This window comes from Rhipicephalus microplus, chromosome X (genome assembly GCF_043290135.1).
Source record: "Rhipicephalus microplus isolate Deutch F79 chromosome X, USDA_Rmic, whole genome shotgun sequence".
Lineage (NCBI taxonomy): Eukaryota > Metazoa > Arthropoda > Arachnida > Ixodida > Ixodidae > Rhipicephalus > Rhipicephalus microplus.
The window spans coordinates 451,174,487-451,185,621 of record NC_134710.1 but is presented as its reverse complement, the minus strand read 5'-3'; positions in this window follow the sequence as shown (position 1 = coordinate 451,185,621).

Here is an 11,135-nt window from a genome sequence, read left to right as displayed (position 1 = left end):
TCAAGCACTGGCGTGGTTTATTGGTAGATTACTGGACTTGCACGTGGGAGACCCAGGTTTGAATACCACTATGTCCTTGGTGTTTTTTTTTATTCACTTGGATTTTTTTCTTTTCCGTGATAGTGGCTAGTGATGCTGGCACTGGTGGGCTACTGCACAAACGTCCTTTGTTGGGATTTCATAACAGCTCTCGCTGTAAAAAATCTGCAAATACCTATTTGTGTACAATTACTGCGAGAATCCTTAGAGAAAGGGCACGTACAGATTAGGTTTCATAGGAAAAAGAGTGAATTTGTTGGAGTATAGTCCGAGCCACTGGCGATAAACGTACGCTCAAAGCTCGTTATAACAAAGGTGCATTTTACACAGAAATAAGTTCGATATATTCAAAAATTTGTTATGAAGGTATATTCCTAACACGATATCTATTCCATTGATTGATTGATTGATATGTGGGGTTTAACGTCCCAAAACCACTATATGATTATGAGAGACGCCGTAGTGGAGGGCTCCGGAAATTTAGACCACCTGGGGTTCTTTAACGTGCACGATATCTATTGCAATACTTCTTTTTATTTAGTTTGTTATAACCAATATATTGTTATTTCTATACTCGTTATACAGAGATTTGAGTTTTATTCTACCTAACTACCAAACTTGCCGATGTTATCGCAGTTTTCATTGTGGTGGAGTGGTTTTAATTATTAGGCATGACCTCAATATATCTATTGCTGAGAGTTTTCTAGTGACGGTAAAGTCTTCTTTTGAAGGTTTCATTTTCTGAGTTCAGTTTTTCTCTGTGTTCTATAGTGATGTCTCAATGTTGAGGATTCTTTTCTGAGTACCTTGAATGATGAAGGGCTATGTGTATGAAGAAAAAAATGTATTTTAATGGAAATCTCCACCTTTCCTTCCTGCCATCATTTGAAATATATAAGTTAGGGTACTTTATTGGACACACTTCAAGACATAGTGTTTTCCTTTTGCCTTGAGAAAATGGTAGAGACACCCCGCAGGCGAGATTCCGATACTCGATCGGCTATTTCAAAAAGAACTCTTTACCAGAACTACTCTCGCAGTTGACATCGGTATTTCTGATCATAGTATATTATAATTTCTTAGAGATAGGCATGGTCAATAAAAATCAGTCACAATACCAGTGGAAAGTGTGGTAAAAGATTTCGGTTGGTAGGATAATTTTGTAGTAATTGATACATCTCACCACTTTTGTTAGTGATGTTGATACCACCTGGGAACGATTCTGGGGTATTGTGGGATTCAGCACGAAAAAAACGTTGTGCCTCCTAAGATAATAAGCGAGCGTTCACATTACCCATTCTTAAACCATGAGATTAGGCAAATCAATAAAAAATAAAAAACACAAGACTAGTACACAGATTTTTTCCGAACTCAATTAAGAATTGTTAGAGAGTGTTGGTAATGCTAGCCATCAATTTTTTAAAGAGACACTACCTGAGTCCAACGAGTCAGATCCAGATAAATTTTGGCAATACGTCAAATAACGTAATCAAGAACTTACTAAATACTAGATGAGAAAATCATGATAACAACTCCAGCACTAATTGCCAATCAATTGAAATAACTACTTTCAGAGTGTTTTTCTGAACCACAGTATTATCAACTGTGTGGCCTGATACCTTAAATCCCCGATGATGTTCTGATAACTTGTGAGGTTGTTTTACAAATGTTCCTTAAGGTTGATCGTCAGAGCCTGATGGCATTACGAATTCGTTCCTAAGATGCTATGCTGCACAAATTACTGACTTCCTTTCTGCTTCTTGCAATGCATCACTTGAATGTTATGAGATACCAGCTCATTGGCATACGGCTTATGTTGTGCCAGTATAAAAAAAGGTGATTGTCATGCTTTGTCAAACTGCCATCCTGTTTTTATCACTAGAAGTTGCTGTAAAGTATTAGAGTTTGTCGTTGCCAATTATGTCAACACATTTTGTCAGAAAATACTATTTTATCTTTATATGAACACGGTTTACTGTAGAGAAATATATCTACGGTAGCTCAGCTTGGTGCCTGCAGTGCATGAATTCGCAGGAGTTCCAGATATATCTAGGAAGACTGACATATTGTTTTTACATTTTGGTAATGTTTTTCCCAAGGTAAATGATAAAAAATTCTATAGCTAGCTTGATTGTTCTTTGGGTAATGTTAGGTGAACTCAGGCGTATTTAAAAAAACCTTAAGTCATTTCATTGAAGCCCGTGGTTGTGCTTCTCTACGTGTTTCTTGTGGTATGGCACAAGGTGGTGTGTTAGGCCCCTTATTGTTCTTAATATTTATTATTGATTTAGAATATGTCATACATAGGAATATATCTATTCAATTTTTTTGCGGACAATTTTGTCGTTTATAAAAAAAAATATGTGTAAATCACCAGACGTTACTTTAGTGATATCTAACAAGTATAGCCAAATGGTGCCAGAACTAGTCTGAGTGACTTAGTTGATATATATGTGGGGTCAACCGTCCCAAAACCACCATATGATTATGAGAGACGCAATATTGGAGGGCTACAGAAATTTCGACCTCCTGGGGCTCTAGCGTGCGCCCAAATTTGAGCACGCGAGCCTACTGGGGTAAGTGACTGAGATTACATTAAACCATATAATAGGATACACGTCAGAAACTTTGGTTTTTGAAAAAGAAGCTTAAATCCTCCACTATGAAGAACAAATTATTGACATATACTTGTATTATTAGATTAAAACCTATATAGTAAAACCTCTTACCCTTGAAATCACTGGGCCCGCGAAAAATCTTTGAAATAAGTGGGTTTTTCAATTAGTAGAACGTGCCCCGCCGCGGTGGTCTAGTGGCTAAAGTACTCGGCTGTTGACGCAGAGTTCACGGGATAAAATCCTGGCTGCAACAGCTGCATTTCTAATAGAGGCGGAAATGTTGTAGGCCCTAGTGCTCAGAATTAGGCGCGCGTTAAAAAACCCCAGGTGGTCGAAATCTCCGGAACACTCCAATACGGCGTCTCTCATAATCATATTTTGGTTTCAGGACGTTAAACCCCACCTATCAATCAATCAAATTAATTAATTAGTAGAGCGTACAAGTAAGTTGGATGCAAGGAACTTAGAAATATTCTGAGTAATATGTGCTGGGTAATTGTTTGCTTTGCAGGCTAGTTTGGGGCTCCAAGGTTGATATTTTACAGCAATTCATGGCCTATATTTTGTCGCAAACGCGGGAAACCGGCAGGCCTCGCGGCTGCCACCGGAAAAAAAAGAGGACATTGTTCTGGTCAATTGAAATGCGCACCTGCGGAGAGCAAGACATCTTCACTGCAGCACAGTAAATACACACAGGCAGCATATCGCCAGCATCTCGCTGCGTCGGCACGTCCTCTTGCGACCTTTCGCCCATTCTTTCTGGTAAAACAAAGGAGTGAATACTGGCCACTGTAACAAAATTTGCGATATATTTTGGCTTGAAAACATGATTATTGAAGCTTTCGAACAAGTTTTTACTACTTGGTTTTCAAAGAAGGCGTTGCAGGCAAGAACTCCACCAGCAGTGCAAGCGTGCAAGTTACTGTAGCAAGTGAAAATCGGAGGTTCGCATACATCACCAATTATGCCAAACTTTCTTTTAATAATTTCTTTTGAATCCAAAAAAGAATGAGTAAATCATGACGCGCAGACGTTGCGAGAGACATAGAATAAGGCTGTCCGCACGTCATTACTGTATTGCAGTGAAGCACACTGTGTTTTCCGCAGCCGTACATCCCCAGGCAGCACAGAAGGTTGGCCCAATATTGGGGATAGATCGGCATTGCCTGGCCCATGAACGGCCCAGTTTTCACAACGTACCGCCAAGATTGGCTGTGCCAGCCAAATAGAACGGCGACGTTGGACCAGCGTTGACAACGTACCCCCAATATTGGTTGTGCCAGCCGAATAGAACGGCTATGTTGGACCAGCATTAACAACATTCCGCAAATGATGGCTGTGCCAGTCTATTAGATTGGTTATATTGAGCCAGCTTTCAGAACTTTCTGCCCATATAGGCTGTGGCGGCCTATTACTAATGAACGGACACATCGGGCCAAGTTGTACAAGTAGCAGCCAATATGGGCGGAGCCATCCAATAAGACCGGCATTATTGGCCCGCCGCCGTTTGACCGTTATTGCCGGCGTCAGCTGAAAAGTCAACATCACGATGTCATAATATTAGAATATGAGCCAATGTCTGCGTCTGCTGCTTTTTGGCGCTGTTCTGGCCTCAATTCACGCGCCGATTTTTCAAGTTAGAGAGAGAGTAATATATGTGCCGGGCACGATATTAGAACTATCTTTTCGTCATTAAACCATGCCCCGCCGCGGCGGTCTAGTGGCTAAGGTACTCGGCTGCTGACCCGCAGGTCGCGGGTTCGAATCCCGGCTGCGGCGGCTGCATTTCCGATGGTGGCAAAAATGTTGTAGGCCCGTGTGCTCAGATTTGGGTGCACGCTGAAGAACCCCAGGTGGTCGAAATTTTCGGAGCCCTCCACTACGGCGTCTCTCATAATCATATGGTGGTTTTGGGACGTCAAACCACACATATCAATCAATCAATCATTAAACCATGCACAGCTCGTTGAAATGCATAATCGTTGGGTGAAGTTGTGCAAGGTAGACTTTTTAAGTGAGAAAAAATTATCGATCAAGTTTCTCTGTCAGACGTGACGTCCGATGCGGTGCTATCCGTACGTATGACGAAGCTGCTGCGGATACCGCTGTCTTACGCGTGCATGTAGACGTCGAATATCTGAAGCAAATCTTATCGTATCATGTGTCGAGCTAGCTGTCTACGCGACCTATTCGAATCTGTTTTGCGTTCACAGCACAGTACGTGTTAACGGCACTTGCTGCTGCTTGACGTGTGGGAAGAGCGGGGGTCGTCAGTTGCGTTATGGTGACTGAATCATACAACATAAGCAGTTGCCGTGATCTAACACACAGACGCGCGTGCGCACGCACGCACGCGCTATATTCATGCAACGACCACACGAATTCCTTACAACATCACAGCGAACGATTGGTAAGGTGTTGCGGAGTGTGTGGGCGTCGTAGGGCACCCTGTCGGTGCCCAGCTCGTTGCGAACGCGAATTTCGGCGTGGAACGCTTTTTATGTACTTTTTTACGTGTGCCCAAAACGGTAGGCTGCGCGATACAAGCAGTATGACACACAAAAAAAGAAGAAACGTGAATGCATAGGGCAAATCGCTAATAACAAAAAAAACGCACGCTCACGCCAGTGCAGTGGCGTGAGCGTGTGTGTTTTTTGTTATTAACGAAGCACATGTGCTTCAATAAAACATGACAGCCAAGAATGATGAAGTATTCATTTACATACAAATTACTATGAGTTGCTGAAACTCACGCAAAAGAACATAATTTTCTTCATTGGATATTGATCGAGTGCCTTCGAATTATGCTTGACCCGCAGGTCGCGGGTTCAAATCCCGGCTGCGGCGGCTGCATTTCCGATGGAGGCGGAAATGTCGTAGGCCCGTGTGCTCAGATTTGGGTGCACGTTGAAGAACCCCAGGTGGTCAAAATTTCCGGAGTCCTCCACTACGGCGTCTCTCATAATCATATGGTGGTTTTGGGACGTTAAACCTCACAAATAAAATCATTGGAATTATGCTATGTGAATTTGACACATCAACAGTGCATTATGATTCCCACCATAAGGGGCCACAGTCTTGGCAAGTAATAGAAGTACTCTTCCCACCTGATGTGCACCTAAAGTAAAGAGGCCTTGTTTCTCAAGTCAGCAATATATATATATATATATATATATATATATATATATATATATATATATATATATATATATATATATATACATATATATATATATATATATATATATATATATATATATAGAGAGAGAGAGAGAGAGAGAGAGAGAGAGCACATCACCACTGGAAAAATATACCAGGTGTAACCAGAAAAAGGCGAACCTGAAGTATTAAAGTTTAAAAGAAGCAATGACAAGCCAACCATCCAAAATAGAACGCCCGAGAAAAGAGCATCAATCAGTATTACAGCAGCTAAAAGCCTGCTAACAGCTGAAGGCAGTCATGCTGCCCTTCCATTCAAGTGTAGTGTACACTGAGAAAAGATACTGAAGATACACCATCAGCAAATGACAAAACTAAAACAGACAGAGCTTTCTCTTATAATACAAAAAAAGTTTAGCTGAGGAGGCAAATAAGTCTTTCCCACACAATAAGTGCACAAAAAAAGCTGTCGCACGAGGCTGTCAGCGCTTAGACAACACAGGCAAAAATACAGTAGACTGAAGAAGGGAAAACCCATAGCAAAAGTTACCATACTCCTGAGTTCTTGCTTTGCGTGCAAATTAAGCTAGCGTGAAGTTGATCACTAGATTAAAGCACCACAATCAACATCTGGAAGTCAATGCTGTAGGAATATTACATAGTACTGAAGAAGCATGCAAAGAGCATTCCTGTGAAGGCAAATATAAAAAAAGACCGAAAGCTCTGTGGCCCTGAACAAGACAACACCACAACCAATCGAACAGCCGTTCGGACACATCAGCAGTTCTGGCCAACACTAAAAAGTCACAAAAACATACCTTTAATGCCTTTTTTGCAAGAGAACTTCAAAAGAAATGTGTATACACCAATGCCAGAAGTATCGATGGAAGCTATTACTCATATTCAGCTCTTCATTGAAACACTGACAGAAGATACTTGTACCTGGATGCTTAATTACTTTGGTACAACTCAAGAGCGCCGACGCCAAGTGGCAAAAATTTATGATGAGGACTACAGTGTGATCAAATGCACACGTCAACCACCAACCAAGGTCCTATGCTAGAGTGAATATCGCAAAAAATCTTGAACGCCTAATGTCACTGACTCATACTCAGCGTTCTCAATCAAAATCTTGACCTCCCACACAGCATATTATTTCAACAACCTGCCACCTCTCACCATGTCATGAAACAAGCTCGAGTATACACAAACCCTCCTCACCGTTAGGTAGTTAGATAGCTCCACTAGTGCTTCACTCTCGGAACACATAGACCAGGGCCGTAACTAGACGGGTAGTGAGGAGGTTCTGAGCCCCTGAAGTATTTTCATGCTCTGACTTTTCGTCAACAATAGGTTAATCTGGGCAAGTTGGTTCATCGTGGTTGTGTTCTAGTAACAGTGAGAGAAGTTCAGGAAGAGACCAAAAGGACAGGAAAGAGCGCTGACTGTCAAATAAATTTTATTGAAGGTACTACGCCCACTTTTATACAGAGTACAAGAACAGTGCTCATGCACAACGATACATGTGACACCATGATAATATAATCTTAACTTAGAAAAGAATACTCTCTCTCCGAATGGATGAGTGAAGGTATACTGATGCACTGATTCATGGCCTTCCTGACAAGAAAAAGCTTTCACATTCCTCTCTTTCATTTCTTGTTCTTGCTTTTTTCAAAAACAGTGTTTTATGAAACATAGAACTGCACTTACATTCTTTACAGTGTATGGCCATGCGACTACCATAGACATTCTTAACATTTTAAGCATGCTGTCTTGCTCGAACATTGGGACATTGCCCAGTTTCTCTTATGTTTACATTTCCACATGTCAATAGTATCTCATACACAACATTATATTGGTATTCAGTATACCTATTCTCGTGACAAATGTTGAAATAATGGCTATTCCTGTTGCTCTTTAGTACACACACTTTTGAAAACTTGCGAGGGATGGCAAATAACGAGATAAAATCATGTGGGCTCGCTATTTTATTTATATTGTGAAACACCTTATGTACGTACGGTATAGCATGCAAAGATCTTTGGTCATTCTGTTTTTATTTTGGTCCTGTTTTGTTTAACTTGACTTTCTGCAGGAGGGTTTAGCACACGGGTGCGATGGTGCTGTTGGGATATCCAGCATCCTTTAGTCTTTAATTCTGGTTTTTAAGGCTTACCTCATCCTTGTGCTCACATGACTTCTGAAGGGTGGACTCAATGCACGTGTGGCAATTCCTCTGTGTAAATTGTGTAATTGTGTAATTATGTGTTATGATGTACTAAAAAAGATGTCCCAAGATTCAGAATAAGTGACAGTAGTCAAAGTTTTTGTCACTGTCGTTATACAAATACCAGTTTATTTGTTGCCTCCTGCAGTATTTTAGGGCCTCTTATATATATAGGATGTTTTCTCACTTTTATTACATTTTTGTATTGATGATGCCATATGCTCAGGGGGTAGAATGTCATTATGTTCTTTCTGATAACTTCTAGCTTCTGAGCAAAGATAATGTTTCAGAAAAATGAAAAAAGGCTAGCATAATATTAAGACATGGGAAGAAAGCAGAGTTGATCAAAAAATGAATGCATTAGTTGGGAATGAGAAAAAAAGATGGATGACAGGTCAGTAATGTCAATTAATTTATATTAGGGCACATAAAATGTAGCAGAGGCTGGCAGGTGATTAGTTCCAATAAGATCTAGAACTTATCAGCCATAATATGAAATTGGCTCATACAGGACAGGGAACATTGATTGGGCTTTCACCCTGCAGTGGACATAATATAGGCTTAACGCTAACAATGAGCAAAGCCTGTGAAATTAATGCTCCATGAAATGAGCAGTACTGCACAGATTGCTGTGCTAGACTTCCCATTTTGCATGTTTTTACCAGCTTATCCTGCTCGCTGTTCAGACACAAAGATTCACCGGAAAAACAATGTTATACTTGGTGAGGATAATGCCAGTGAATCCAGTGTTTTATCTACACCTTATCTTGCTTAAGTGTTCCTCCAAACTATACGATTTTTCTTGGAAATGTTCTGCTTACAGCACACCAACCGATCAAGTGAAACAACTTTATTGCGGTCCTGCAGGACGCGACCTAGTATGCAATCACCATTTCACTTCACGTTACAACATACTGGTGGTAAATATATTCTCTGGCAGGGTACAGAAGTGCATGCACTGAGCTAGCTTATGCAGCGCGGTCTATTCCAGAAAGCTGAACCTATGTTTGGTACAGAATTTTGTAACCACACGATGCTTGTACAGATTAAATATGGCCACACATAGCAACTTCTGAGCTTTTTTATGAAATGATCACGCAGTATCTGAAAACATTTGTTTGTTTGTTTACTTCATAGGTCCCAGTAAAATATTTCTCTTGTTCTTCTCATTGAATAATGGCATTTGGTGTGACTAAGGTGTTCCTAATGCCTCACTATGAGATCAGAAATACGATTCTCCTTGAAATTGCTTCACAAGCATTTCCTAAGATATTGAATGACACTGCTTGCACATGTACAAACATTTGCTAGTTTTATTGAGGGTTGATGATAAAGGGATTCAGTTGGTGCATTCAAGCCGGACAGAGATTGACTGGCCCTGAAAAGGGCCGTTTAGTTATATATCTTGCAGCTTGTTCCAGGTAGACAGGGCTTCATCCTGTAGAAATGGTAACTCATCACACTAGTTCCCCAGCATGAAGAACATAACTCGATGCTAACACTGACTCAAATGTTCTGAAATGTCATAGAGGGTACATGAAGGCTGGGTACATGAAGGTTGCAGTTATACTAACTGTAGAGTCAGCATGCTTGTGTGATATGTGCATAGCTGCATCAAAGCCACGTGTGAAAATAGCGTGAACAGCTGAAAATCTCAATGGCAGCATAGCTTAACAAGTCTGTCAGCCCTTTTTTGCCAGTTTCCTATATCATCCTTCCATTTTCATGCATCTTCTTTCAATATATCTGGAGTTTTAACTCCCAAAACCACGATATAATAATGAGAAGCAAAGTTTGAACATCTCGTGTTCTTTACTATCTTCACTTGTTTGCAGCGCAACACCAGAAACACAGGACAGGGAAGGAGCAAAAGAGAAAGAAAAGACAACGCCGACTCTGAAAAAGACGGCACTGACATCATGACACGCACATGTCGTGATGTAAGCTGCCCAAAGAGTGGCCTCCCGTGAGAATAGTGAAGAATTGGGAATAGGATCTACCAGTAAGGGCTTAGTGTGCAATTCACAAACAGTGAAAAAGATCCACCAGTGGTGAACCACAGGTACATGGTGCACTCTGGTTGATAGAGAGCAGAGTAAAACAGATGTGCCAGACAGGAGATTATAAATGATTTTGTCTGGAGCTGGTGCCAGACCGAGCTCTGATTAAGCGTAAGGGAGTATTGAGCGCCAGGCCAATCTGATCCCATTCCTGTGATGGGGTGCAATGTGATGACAGGTGCGAATTCCATTTTCTTTTTTTCCATGAGTTTAGGGAAATAATTTTTCAGGGATCAGATGGAAATACCTCCGACATACATACTAACATGCTTATTCTTGGGCGTAGTCATGCCTAGCCACCAGATGGGGAGAAAAAGGAATGTTTCCCAAAATGTGCGATAAAGTGTTTGGTGCTACGCCTTGACGGAAGTATTGATAGGTGCTTTAGAAACCGGTACGCCATTTCTGTAATCGTAAAATGTGCAACTGCATGTGCCACTGCTAGGGATAGCGTGACACTCCCAGCCATTTTGGGGTAAGCCGTTTTAATCTACATGAAGATGTTAATGATCCCGTTCTCCATCACAGCAGTAGCTGTGGCCATTCCTTCAACTAGGCCTACTGCAGTACCAACTAAATGTCTGCATGAATTTAGCACTAGTACCGTACATAATAATCAGCAAGTGCCTTGGGTTCACATCGATGGTGTTGTGAATTCATCTTGCGTGACAATGGTTTAAGTTGCACGCCTGCCTTAACCATTACTGCAATAGGAGACCATGATTTATCGTCACGCATGGTGTTGCTTAGCTCAGTCCTCAGTGTTCGAAGCAGGTTCCGCCTTGTGAGTGCCTGAGAGAGGCACAAGAGTTGATTTCTGCTTTGTGTTTCTATAATTCTCTAGCTTGTATTAGACAGGAAGCGGATAGTGCTGGTGTGCGTCAGCTGCCTCGGTGCGCTCTCAACCGCCTGCCTGGTAAGACTGATAGCTCATTCAGCGCCTTGTCGTACTCCTTCCTAACACTGCGACATGTCCTCCACTTGGAGGACATGATGACGGAACAAGATGGTACGAAGCCCAAAACCGCA